Source organism: Hipposideros armiger, unplaced genomic scaffold, assembly GCF_001890085.2.
Source record: "Hipposideros armiger isolate ML-2016 unplaced genomic scaffold, ASM189008v1 scaffold_7, whole genome shotgun sequence".
NCBI lineage: Eukaryota > Metazoa > Chordata > Mammalia > Chiroptera > Hipposideridae > Hipposideros > Hipposideros armiger.
In genome coordinates, this window is record NW_017731357.1 from 6,932,349 (window position 1) to 6,944,655 (window position 12,307).

At 51.1% G+C, this 12,307-nt stretch overlaps 1 long non-coding RNA gene across 1 annotated transcript; it reads left to right on the plus strand.

The window, feature by feature from the left end:
- The first annotated feature begins 5,678 nt into the window (after positions 1-5,678).
- LOC109386187 (uncharacterized) lies at positions 5,679-11,838 on the plus strand. The gene is made up of 3 exons (XR_002124752.1): positions 5,679-6,182; positions 7,276-7,333; positions 11,487-11,838. It is a non-coding gene; the product is annotated as an uncharacterized LOC109386187 (long non-coding RNA).
- Positions 11,839-12,307: the final 469 nt, after the last annotated feature.

Genomic DNA, 12,307 nt, shown 5'->3' on the forward strand with positions numbered 1-12,307 from the left:
GCCAAAACTTGAGTCTGGCCTCCCACCCCTGGAGGAGGGGTTATCCCCCCCACCCCCCCACCCCCCCACCCGCAGCCCTTCAAGGGCTTGGAGTAGGGCACTGCAAAGCCCTGAAAGTGTGGGCAAAAAACTTGAGTATGTATGCCTTTTTTTTAAATAAAGGAGGAGGTTTTTAAAAGGCTCTGAGATAGCCCCAAAGGTTAACAATCACCTACCAGCCATTTCACCTTGCTCAGGTCTTATTTCTGAGCCCAACTTCATTATCAGGAAGAATCAGGCTACCCCAAAGCGGTTGTTGTGATTAAAACAATGAGATAATGCCTTAATATTTGTAAACTGTACAGGGTTCTACAAAGATAAATTATTAATGATGCCAAAGATGGCTTTGTGTGTGAGTGAGTGCATGTGCGTATATTTGTGAGTTGGTGGTGCAGGGGAAGTGTGTGTGTGTGTGTGTGTGTGTGTGTGTGTGTGTGTGTGTGGCAGGGGGGTGGTTATTGGGATTTTGCTCAACATTCTTAGGAAACGTGTTCTGAATCCCCTCCTCTCTCTATCTCAGGGCCAAATGGGACTGAACTGGAATGTTGCCCCTCTCCTTTGAAAATCAGAAGCCTGCTTGGGTGGTGGGTGGGGAGGGGGGGGCATGGGCAGCAGGGTTTTTCTGCTCAAGCTCCTCTGGTTCTCCAGAGTCTCATGGCCTCCCTTGGACCATAGTAGTCGTTTGCATAGAGCCGGTGCTCAATACACCTTTGTGAAATCCAATCAATGACTTGGGTACTGAGTGGTCTTGGGCCAGCCCCACCTTCCTTCTGTGTTTGGGAATAGAAGAGGACTCTGGACCCTTTCCAACTTGAATGTGTTTATCTTTAGGGGTGGAGGCCCTTCAGTCTCAAGGAGATCAAAGATTAAAATAACCAGAATCCAGGATGAGTTCAGCATCCCCATAGAGATGGGGATGGATGAGGTGATAGTTAATTCTCTTCATCCACACACTAAGAAACTGCCCCCAGCTGCTGCACCCTCCCTTCAGGATCTGATGCAGTGTTCCTGCTAAGGCCACACTCCCCCAAGACTGTTCCCCAGTGACAGCATGGCAGGGGCACCAGAGCTGGGCCAGCCTACCTGAAATGGGACTTCTTTGACCTGTGATCTTTGCTCTGGGCTCCCCATTGGCCCGGCCTTGACTTTCTCAGAGCTGCGTCTGAGACTTTTCCTACTCTGTCCTCCTTCCTTCCTCCTCTCCTTTCTCAGGGGTCAGACCTGCATCACCCTCTGAAGGCTCTCCCTGCCTACACCTGTTTCCTCCCCACTTGATCCTTCACAGGCATTTCCCCAAGTACATCTCTCGAACTTCTAATTCCATCTTGGTGTCTGCTTCTGGGAGGACCCTAACAGCTGTAGAGACCAACACTCAGACTCCTGTGCTCTCCATCATTTTAGGTAAGACCCTTGTGTGTGCAGAGTTAAGCAAGGGTGGGGCTAGAAGCTCTCAGCCACTCCTTTGCCTCTGTTCCAGAAGTTTCTAGGCATCAGACACTCTCCTGTGCCCCTCTAAGGCAAGGTGGCCGGCTGCTATACTCCGGCGGTCATGCTGATTGTGACTTATATTTATTCTTCCAGTTGCTGCTGGGTTTGGTCAGGCCCATCTCTGTCCAGGGCCCCAGCTGCCCAAAAGCCTGCCTGTACCTACCCGCTTGCCTGGCTGCTCTTGTAAAGTCAGTCCCAAGGCCAGACTGCACTCTGAGACCCACAACTCTTTCTGAATGGCCAATATCAGCACTAATCTGAGAGCGGAATGCCAAGCCTGCAAATCTGTACACTGAATCAAAGGCTCCCCAGACTGGCTTCTGCCTGGGGCCAGGGTGAGCCAGGAGGCTAGGAAGTCCTGCTCTGTTAGAGACAAGGACTGAAATCAGATTGAAAGAAGGAGAATCAAGGAGAAAAAGCATCATTGGAAAACAAAGAAACTACTGGCGTCTCTGTCTGCTCTAGGAAAGGCAGTCACCAGCTCAAAGACAGATGAATTAGAGGGCTGTTTTTTTAAAGGCGGGGGCAGAGGTCATTAGCTTGGAAAATGTGTCATATTTGACATAAGGAGGGTGGTAATTTGAGGCTGGAAAGCAAAGCCTCATCCCACTCTGGCCTGGGAGATGCAATCTGTAGATACTCTTTGCTGGGGCGAAAGGACAGACCCTCAACTAGAAGGGGAGTGGCTGGGAGGGATGACGTTCTGCCAGCTGTTCCAACACCACCTCTGTCCATCCCCCAACCTTTCTAAAGAGGATAAATCTGTGAGCTCTCAATTCTGCCTGTCACTGGCAGCTCTGAGGGCTCACTGGACTGAGGCCAGCACCCAGTGACCTGGGCTGGAGAGCTTCAGAGACAGCCAGTGCCACCTCTGTAGGCTATTTGTTTTATTCCAGAGCCAAACTTTGCTTGGTGGCACCAGGCTGAAGCCCAATGGCCAAGGGTTTTGGGGACACTGCCTTTGGTTGTAAGGGAGTCCGTGGTAGCTACGAACCCTCCTCAGTTCCTGGGAAGCCAGCCAGAAGCACCCCTCTCCCCCCCCCCGCCCCGAGGGGCCAGTGAGATTATCTTGTGTCAGGGGGCCACTGGACACTGTGGTTCTTCCCAGTTCTGCGGTGAGGAGAGCCAGAGTTTGGGGGGGAGCTTCAAGAGGACATGTTCATGCCACGGTCTGCATCCACTCCTGCCTGCTCCCAAACATGGATTACAGACGGAAGGAGGCAAAGGGGCAGCAAGATGAGCCTGCCGGGAGAGCAGCGTCTGTCGGGCGTGCTCGCCCCATCGCATTGTTGCTCAGTGCCCCCGAGATCAGAGGCCTGCTCAGCCGTCTCCTCCAGGCTCCACCACCCCGGACTCCTCCCTTCAGCTGCACCCAACTTCCTCCAGTTCTCCTGGCTTTTCCGGGCCTTCCCTTCGGCCGGCCGGCTGTGTCCTCAGCTGCAAACCCTCCTATCTTAACTTCTATCCATCCTTTTGCTTTCAGCTTATGCTCCAGGAAGTACGGGCAACCCCCACAGTAAACAAAGCCAAACGTTTTCTTTATCTGGAGCCTTTGCTATGCTAATGTGCATTGTGAATTTTCCGGAGGGGGTTGGGGGTGGGCAGCAATCTTTTCCAGTGTTTGGCCACAAAAGGCCTCCCCCCCCCCCCATAGCTATTAACCCTCTTACAGACCTGGGTGAGGAGGTCTTTAGGAAATGTTCCTTTGAGAGAAGTAAAGCCCGGTAGGAGCGAGGGTTTCTTTCCTAAGTCCTGCTTTTCAGGTAGCGCCCCAGAAACCCCTCTTTCCCCTCAGAACAGGTTAAGGGAATAGAGTCCACATCCTGTTGCCTGACTTCTGCCCTCCTGGACCCCATGAATGGACTTAGCCCTGGAGGGAGAAACCAGAGTAACTATCCCAATCCCTTTCTTGTCACAGTGGCAGGATCAGATCCAAGTTTGGGGGCCTTCTTTAAGAAAACCAGTGCAGGGGTATGAATGATTACTTCTAGGGCCCTACCACAGCCTTGGAAGGGGCCTGTGCAAGTGAAGGACCCTTCGTATGAAGCTTTATCAGAGTCAAGGTAAAATCCACACCTGTGCAGAGGTTTAATTGTGGGCGTATGTGTGGCAAAGACATGTCCATACGTTGAATGCGGGTCAAGTGCGTGGCCTTGGATGGCTCTTCCAGATCATGGCTCACCTGCCTCTTGACCAGTAGCCAGCCTTCAGTTTGTTCTGCTGGGCCAGGCCTCATGCAGGTGAGTGGCTCCCTGGTGTGTCCTTTGGGGCGTGCAGGCTGGTGAGGGCAGCACCACATTGGTTGGGCAGATCTGTTTGTCCCCCAGATCTGCTTTCTGTGGATCCCACGAGGCTGATCCTCTTGGGCCAGATCACTTGGGTGGCCTTAGCCACTGGCTTCTGATGGAGTTTGGCCAATGAGTCACACACTGACAGGCAATCTGGCTGGCAGGAGTTGTCAAGAGGTAGGGGTATGGATTTCCCTGGCTGGGCTGCACTTTGGCGGGGGCTGCCTTCCTGTGCCCACAGCAGCCCTCACCTGCAGCTCTCGCCTTTTCTGCCAACAGCCCAGGGCCTGATAGTAACTCCCCACTGTTGCTAGGGCATTTACCTATCCCTTGCGGTTTCTGTAATCTGCCCACACCTCTGTAAATAGTCCCTTTGCTAAACTCTTCCCAATTAACCCTCTTGTTGAATGGGCCATTCGTTCCTCCTGGGGCCATGACTCACACAGACAGCAAGAGTACTGCTGTGAGAAGTCCCAACGTCATCTCCACCAATCACAGACAAGATACCTTGAGTTCGCCATTGGTCAGTTTGAATATGCTGGGCATCAGTTGCTTGGAGTGGCTTTTCCACAGCAGTCTTGAGTTTGGCTGTGGACCCCCTGACTTACCCCTGTCATGGCATTTAGCACTGAACTGGCTTATACATATGGGCTCCCCATTCCTGAGTATCCAGATGAGGTTATGGGAGAAACATGATATCCTTCTCAACTTTTTTTGAGGCGGGGAGGACATGGTAATTTGGGGGGAATGTGATAGAACGGCCCAAAGTACATGAAAATTTGCCACATAAATTATGAAACTTAAATGCTCATTCCATCAGTGTGCTGGTAAATGCTTAACAACTGGCTACCCTGCCCCCCTTCCCAAAACCCTGATTTATAGCATCTGTTGATTTCCACGATGTAAATACTCCTACCACCATCAGTCTCAAGCTACTCATGCGATGGCTCTGACTGTGGAGTTGGGAAGAGGTGTGCAATAGCACACCATTAAATAGCATCCCCACAACATAGATATGACAGATGAACTAGCCTCAGAAACAGAGATATTAGTGACCTGTAAAAGTCATCAGGAAAGCCTGAGTTATGAGTATTTATTACCTTTGTTTTTAATATGGTTTATTCAATTTTAAGTTTTGAATTATTTTAATTTTAATTACTTTAATTTAATTTGTATTAATGGCCGTGTTTAACAATTGGCTTACCAAACTCCTGAAAAGTTAATGATCAGCTCTCACAGACCTGTATGGCTGCAGCACACCATGGAAGAGTTCTATTTGCTCTGTGGCATTAGAAAGAAAAATTAGTTTTATCAAGACAGAAAACAAAAACAAAGAAAAGCTACGAGTATTTCAATTGCGCCACCTTGTGGCACGACCTAACACTACCACACCCCCATTATCTGAACGCCCCCATTTTGGTCAGATTGTATCCATATCTGGGAGTGACCAAGTGTCCTGGTTTGCATGGGATGAGTCCTGGTTTATGCCTGTTATCCTGGTTTAACTATTAATCGCACTCTCTTTATGTTCTCAAAAGTGTCCTGGTATGAACAATAAATGATTTGGTAACCTTGCTAGACTGTAACTTCCTTGAGGGTAGGGACTGTCTTGTTTGCCACTGATTCCCTCCGGCCAAGTAGGCAGTCAACTGAGATCAGTTGAATTAGCTGTGAAAGTCAGGGCTACGGTAAAAAGTTTTCCTGCCTCTTTGGTTACATTGATAACGACTGGGATTTGGAAATCTTTTCATTGTGTAGAGATTTTTATTGTAATGTGGTAGGCCCTGTAATCTCTGACCCTGCTGTCCTCCGTGCAGAAAAAGCCAGGCGGATAGACGTCAGAGCCTCATCTCCTGGGGACGTGCGGCAGCCAGAGGGTGTTGGTCTGGCCATCTGGTGCAGGAACAGTCGAGCCGTGTGGGAGCCCAGCTGGCACGGGAATCCTTGGCTGTCCCCGGCAAACAGCATGGGGAGGAGAGCTGTGGGATCAATAGTAATTTCCTTCAGAGGAACGGTGATGTAGCGCGGTTGGCAGTGGCATTGGGCTTTCCCTGGCACGGAGGTCTCTAAATGCACTTGGCCCTCTTAGCTAGGAAATGGACTTGCAGCAGAACGCTGGACAGGGAACGGAACAAGGACAGTACTTTCTTGGCCTGAGCCCAAGAGAGGTTGCCAGGTTGGCTGTGGAAGCAAGCTTTCTCTGTGCCTGCCTGTCATCGGCATAAGCCACGTAGACACTTTGAGGCACTGACAGAGTGGAAATTGTGGAAGCTGGAACAGTCCCATGGGCCTGCCGGCACCTCCCATGCAACATTTATCTACTCAGCACTAAGGGAGAGACTTCTGTGTGCCAGGAACAGTGCTCAGGTAGTAAATATGATCTCAACTTCTCGGTGTGTTGAGCTGGAGGATGAGGAGTTATCTGACATTTCTGAAGCTGGCCCATCAGTACTGAAATTGTGGAGAGTCCGAAGTGCTTAGGTAGTGGCTAGGGGTCTGGCAAGGATGGGTCAGAGCTGCCAATGGAAAGACGAGCAGGAGTTTTGTTGGACAGTGTCATGGATGTGGTGCTGCACCACCCTTCAGGAGCCCCCTTCAGGAGTGGGGAGATGGCTGCCCATCCAGAATTGCCCTTAGCTGCTGGGTGCTGAGCCACCTTACCTAAAGTAATGCCCACCCCCAGCCCCCACCCCCCGCCCCGGGACCAACTTGAATTCAATGACTAGTCTATGGGAGGGAGGGTACAGGGCTCACCCCCTTGCCTCAATTTGGGACGCCTCTCAAGGGCCATCCCAGCTCTAGAACTTTCCATGGGGTCAGCTGTGGTCTCGGTTGCAACTGCACAGTAGTTCGACTTCTCCTTTGCCCCATCCTGCTGCCCTCATAGGTGTTGTTCCTGAAAGTACCCTGCAGGCAACCTCCTATATGCTGGTCTCCATCTCAGGGCCCATCTTCCAGGCAACATGACACAAGCCGGGGAGGGAGGCGGGACAGTCCTTCTCAGAGAGAGAAACAGCATGCAAACGGGCATGGAGGGTGGGCAAAGAGGCCTGATGCTGGGGTGACGCTGCATGGGGGATGGGGTGTGATATGGGCTGGTGGCAGAGAGGAGACAGTAAGTCCCAGGAAGTTTAGAGGAGGGAGGGCGTGGTTACGATTGGGCATAAGGAAAATTGGGAAGGGGCATGGTGGCACAGAAGTTATCAGGAAACTGCAATCCAAATAGTCTGAAGCAAAAAAAGACAATCCTGGGAAGCAGATTCTTAATGCCTAATTTTTGGTGGTCTGTGAGGATTCATGGCATGAGGATCTTGCATTCCTATGATTCTGACCGAGGTGTGGCCTGTGAGGATTATTTGTAGCTTCCTGGGCAGACGTCTGGCAGTCCTTAATATAATTTATATGTTCCTGCACTGGGCCACATGTCCCCCCTCCCCCCTTCTGCCTCTTACTTTCTTAGGTTGCTGCTGTGCCCGGTTTGAGCTGGAACAGTGAGGAGGAGCAGGCCTTAAAACCAGGTGGGTTTCAGATGCCTCCCGCTACATGGGTGCAGCAGAACCAGGGGCAAACTCCTTAACCCTTCAGAGCCTGTTTCCTCCTCTGCCGAATGGAGATAACAAGACAATGCACAGAAACACTTAGCACAGGCCTCGGCATGTAGTCAGTACTCAGCAGATACCTTCATTTTCAGCCCTGCCATTTTGGCTTCCATTGCTCTAATTTGCACTCCTTTATCAGAAACGCTTGATGAGTGAATTCATTTGGTGTACGGGTAAGGGGAAGTGGCAGGGGTGGGGGTGTTGGTGGTAGTGCTGGGGCACCATCCACAAACGGACCCCTGAATGGAGCCCTTTAGCGATTCAGTCCTCTCCTAAAGCTGTCCCATCTGGGGGCCAACCTAACAGAGGAAGCAAGCTTGCCTTTATTGCCTCCATTTTCCAGTGGGGGAAACTGAAGTCTGGAGGGAAACTTACTTGGCCCGGTTACCAGGGACAGCTGGAGGCCCTGAGCCCTGGCCTTCCAGGGCCCCAACCCTGTGCCCAGCAGATCACATGACATGACGTGCTTGTTTATGTAATTCCCGGAGGCTCACCCTTGCCACTTCTGCAGCTGGTTCTCCCGGTCTCCCCAAAAGGTGTGAAAGAAGGCTGTGGCTTTGGGGCGTGGAGCCCAGAGCTGCCAGGAACTGCTCCTGTTTGTTCCCAAGCTTGCCAGAAGGGCACCTCCCTCCTCCCCACTGATGTCAGCCGATGACGTCTGGGCCGCATTCAGGCCATGCTGTCATTTGTCCCATGCTCATTCAGCTGATTAAAAGTCATCAATTGTTTTTTAAGCCACCAGCAGGCGAGCCACCAGGCACCATTTGTTATTGCTCGGCCATGCTGTGAGATGCTGTTTAAACTCACTGAGCAAAGCTTGCGGAAACTGGAGGCCAAAGCATTTTCTGGAGGAAAGAAAATAGGAGAGGAATGAGTGGGTCCACATCTCTGCCAGAAGGAACAATCAGGCTGGACAGCTGAGGGGCTGGTTCCCCTTTTAGCAACTCCCACGCGGTCCTTTTCAGGGGCCTTTCTCCTGGGGCCAAAGGCACAGGGAGCTCCCTTCATCTTTCTCCCTGGCGAAATAATCACCGCTGTGGCTAACAAATGATGCATTTGGGACTTTTTACCTAGTCTCCCTGCCTCCGAGTTAGTCCCTGCTTTTTGGCCAGGTTAATGTTCCCGGGACACAACTCAATGCCATCCTTGCTCAATTACCTTCAGTGGCTCCTCATTGCTTATGGGATGAGGGGGATGAGGAGTAAAAGTTGTCGCCTGGTGGTTTGTTTTTTTAAAAATTTTATAGGGGAACAATGTGTTTTTTCCAGGACCCATCAGCTCCAAGTCAAGATGTTGTCCTTCAGTCTTAGTTGTGGAGGGTGCAAGCTCAGCTCCAAGTCCAGTGATTATTTTCAATCTAGTTGCGGGGGGGGGGGGCGGCACGCGGTGAGGGGGGCGCAGCCTACCATCCCATGCGGGAGTCAAATCGAGCATGCGCTCTCACCAGCTGAGCCACCTGCCGCCCTTGCCTGGCACTTTGAGTTCTCCACAGGGTGGCCCAGGTCTCCCCTTGGACCTTCCCAGCCACTGTGCTTCAGCCAAGTCACACCTTTTGGTGTCCCCCAGACATGACCCTGGCTTGGCTGCCTTTGTTCATGCTGCTTCTATGTGAAATGATGCACCACTGTCCCACCCCCTTGCTTGGTATATTGAACCCTGAGGATTTTTCGGGGACTGTTTGGGACCCTCATCTCTGTCCTGGTGTCTTTACTAAGGCCACAAGTCCATGTCCTCTTTCCCCTCTTTTAGCCACATGTGCAGCAGAAGCTGTGGATACCTCCCCCACATTCCCTTGTGCTTACCATTTCTGTGCACACAGATTTGAGCACCTGTGTCCCTGTACCTGGGGGCTGTCTCTGGTCATTGGGCAGGCAGGCAGGAAGTGCCAGGGGATTAATGCTCCCTGGGAGTCGTGCTTAACCAATGGCTGCTAGGAGCTGGTGGAGCAACACCACAGCTCCCTTACCCATGGTGGGACACTCTGCAGTGAGTGTTCTAGGCCATCTCTCAGAGGTGCCCAGCTGGACTGAAGTCTCAGTGGCCCACAGCGATAACCAGTTCATTGGCTGCCTTCCCTTCCCTGCCTCCACCCAGATCAACCACTTGCACACAGGTCCTTGTCTCAGCATTGGCTTCTGGGGGACCCAAACTCACACAACATGTCATTTTGTTTGTTCCGGTCCTTTGTCCTTGTTTGGTCTGTCTTGGTCCTGCTGGACTCACCTCGGATCCCCTGCAGGTTCCAACATGGCACCTAGCCCACAGCAGGTACCCTGTAGTAGGTTACCGATAAATGTTGAGTGGCTTGAATCTGTATTAGAAAAGAATGAAGTAAGCAAACTCTAAATGAAGTAAGCAAAGCCTGTTTTGGTGTGGAATGTTGTCTGCTTGCACGAGCCAGGGGCATTCCCACCTCAGTGCTTTGGCTCTGCCATCCCCTGACTGCCCCTGCCCTTCTATGGAAATCTTGTACTTCAGTCAAGACCCCCAAACCCTCCCCCACACCCCCTCCAGTCGGCCTACCTTGAAAGCTCCCTCCTCTGAATTGCCATTGAATTTTAATGGCACCACTCAGCTTTGCCTTGGCCCCTTCTTTGTCACACGTGTTAATTTTCTCTCTCCGCTGGGCTCTCCCATTCTCAAGGGTAAAGGCCCGCAGTCCCAAGGGCTTCCTGTTAGTCACTTCTTCTACACCCGCGAGGAATCAGAAGGTCTGACTCCATATGAATCAGGGAAGTTCAGTGTCATCGGCAGAAACATCTGTTTTTCTAGCCTCAGCTCAGAGTTTTCCTGACTGAGAAACTTACAAGGAAACATAAGGCCAAGTTTGGTGTCGATGGGGGCAGGGAAGGGGGAAAGTGTGGCCATGACCTGCTTAGCCTCATGAGCGTTATAGCCCTATTCTTGGACTTCAGCGAGATGTCATGAGTCTCACAGGGGGGCCTCTCACCCGCTGAAGGCAGCTCCCCTTCAGTCATTCTGCCAGAGCTGGGCTGGATCAGGCAACTAGAAAGTCAACAAACCTGGGAGAAAGCCTTACATGGACAGCGATTCCAAAATGCTCCCCTGTGGGCCTCCCTCTTCATTTCCACGCTTCCTTATCAGATGGGGTAAATGTGTCTTGTTTCGGCAAGAAGGACACTGGTGAAAGGGGCACAGTCAAGCTCTCCGGGCCTGGAGTCACTCAAGCACCTGGAAAGAGCATTCTCTCCCTTAGAGACGGAGTTTTCATTTCCACCTTGCTCCAAACAAAAACCAGGCGGCTGGCCTCCAGCTACGCCGTGGAAAAACAAACTGTGCAGGAGTTTCTCTCACATCTAGGCCGACTTTTCCAGACCACAAATTGGGGCATGCTGACGGACAAGTATGGGTGGATTTATGACAACAGGACAGGACATCTGAAACGGGAGGTGTGGCCCTCGAGCGCACAGGGACTGGTGGTGTGTCCTCGCTGTGGGTGCTAGGCCAGATGGGTAAGGACCACGGGAAGTGTCGCTCAGACTCCAGGCATGTGTTTCTCTGCAGTAGACTGGACTCCAAGCGGCGTGCAGGACAGGAGAGAGGCCTTGCTTCCTCAGTGTGCAGCTGCTGTTACCCTGGAAACGGCCCTTCTGGCCTACAGGGCCTAATAACATTCCTCAAAGTTTTCAGGAGTTGTGAGTTTTGGAATGATTACATAAAAGTGGCTCTGTGGGGGCAGGGCCGTACACGGGTAATACCCTGCCTCCGGAGTAGGGCCTCGAATAAAAACCCAGCAAAACAAAGGAGAAAATGTAGCCTGTGGTTTAGAAAGACGTTGGGGTTGCAGAATCACAGCTACCGGATGGGAAATTTTTATGCATCTCTCTGCGTCTTAGATAATAATTCCTTGAGGTTCCTTAGCAGAGTGGGAACTGGGGTGGTACACATTCGGATATTGTAGAATGCCCTTGGCCACATACAGGGGCTCTCCTTAGTCTCCAAACACTTGCTCTCTGGGTTGCTACAGCTATGTAGTTGGGTAGCAAAGCAGTTGTCACATTAGAGAAATACTTAGTAATGAACTGACCGCATGACATTTGTCCCTACCCAGACATCTCTCCCTGCTTGTTGGCTGCGTCCCTCCTGCCCTGGAATCTTCAGGATGCAGAGCGCAGCCCAGTGTAGTGTAGTGCAATGGCAAAGTGAAGTCAAGAGCTGCTGGATTTCCTGAAGTCAACGAAAATAATGCTGGGGAATTGCTCCAACCACACAAGGAGCTGCTAATTGGGGTCTGGCCGAATTAGCCAGTTCTGAACCAGAGAGACATTCACAAGCAGGAGGCATGATGGAGTTTCCAAAAGAGGACCCTTTGAAGAACGAAATATTAAGAGAGACCGCTGGTATAACTGATGAAGACCTTGAAACTTTTTTTTTGCCAAAATGATCCTCTTTATGCTGGCGTATGAAAGTCAAGGGTGAATTGGAGGCTTTTATGCCACTAGATGTTTTGGTGGGGGAGAGGGAGAGAAAAGCTCCGAACTCCCCACCAAACTTACTAGCACTTTGTTACTAAGAATTAGTGCACAATTGCACTTAGATGCTCCATTTTGTGAAATTCAAGATAAAATAACTTATTGTTATGATTCATGTATCATTTTTGAGATCAAGTCCCAGTTACAGCTTTTTCCCACTATTTACTCAGGAACAGTGGTCTCTACTTGAAGTGGTTGCACTCAAAATGGGTTTTCCCTGTGTTGGCAGAACTGAGGTGACAAGAGCCTTCAGTATTTCCAGGAGCTGATAGACTTGGGGACCTTGTTTTTCTTTGACAGAGGGAGAATGGAGGGGTGTAGGCTGCCTGTGCCCCAACCCAGGATGGAAGCAGCATTTAGGGTCCAAAGCTCAGAGACAGGGCATGGAAGCCTGCTCAAC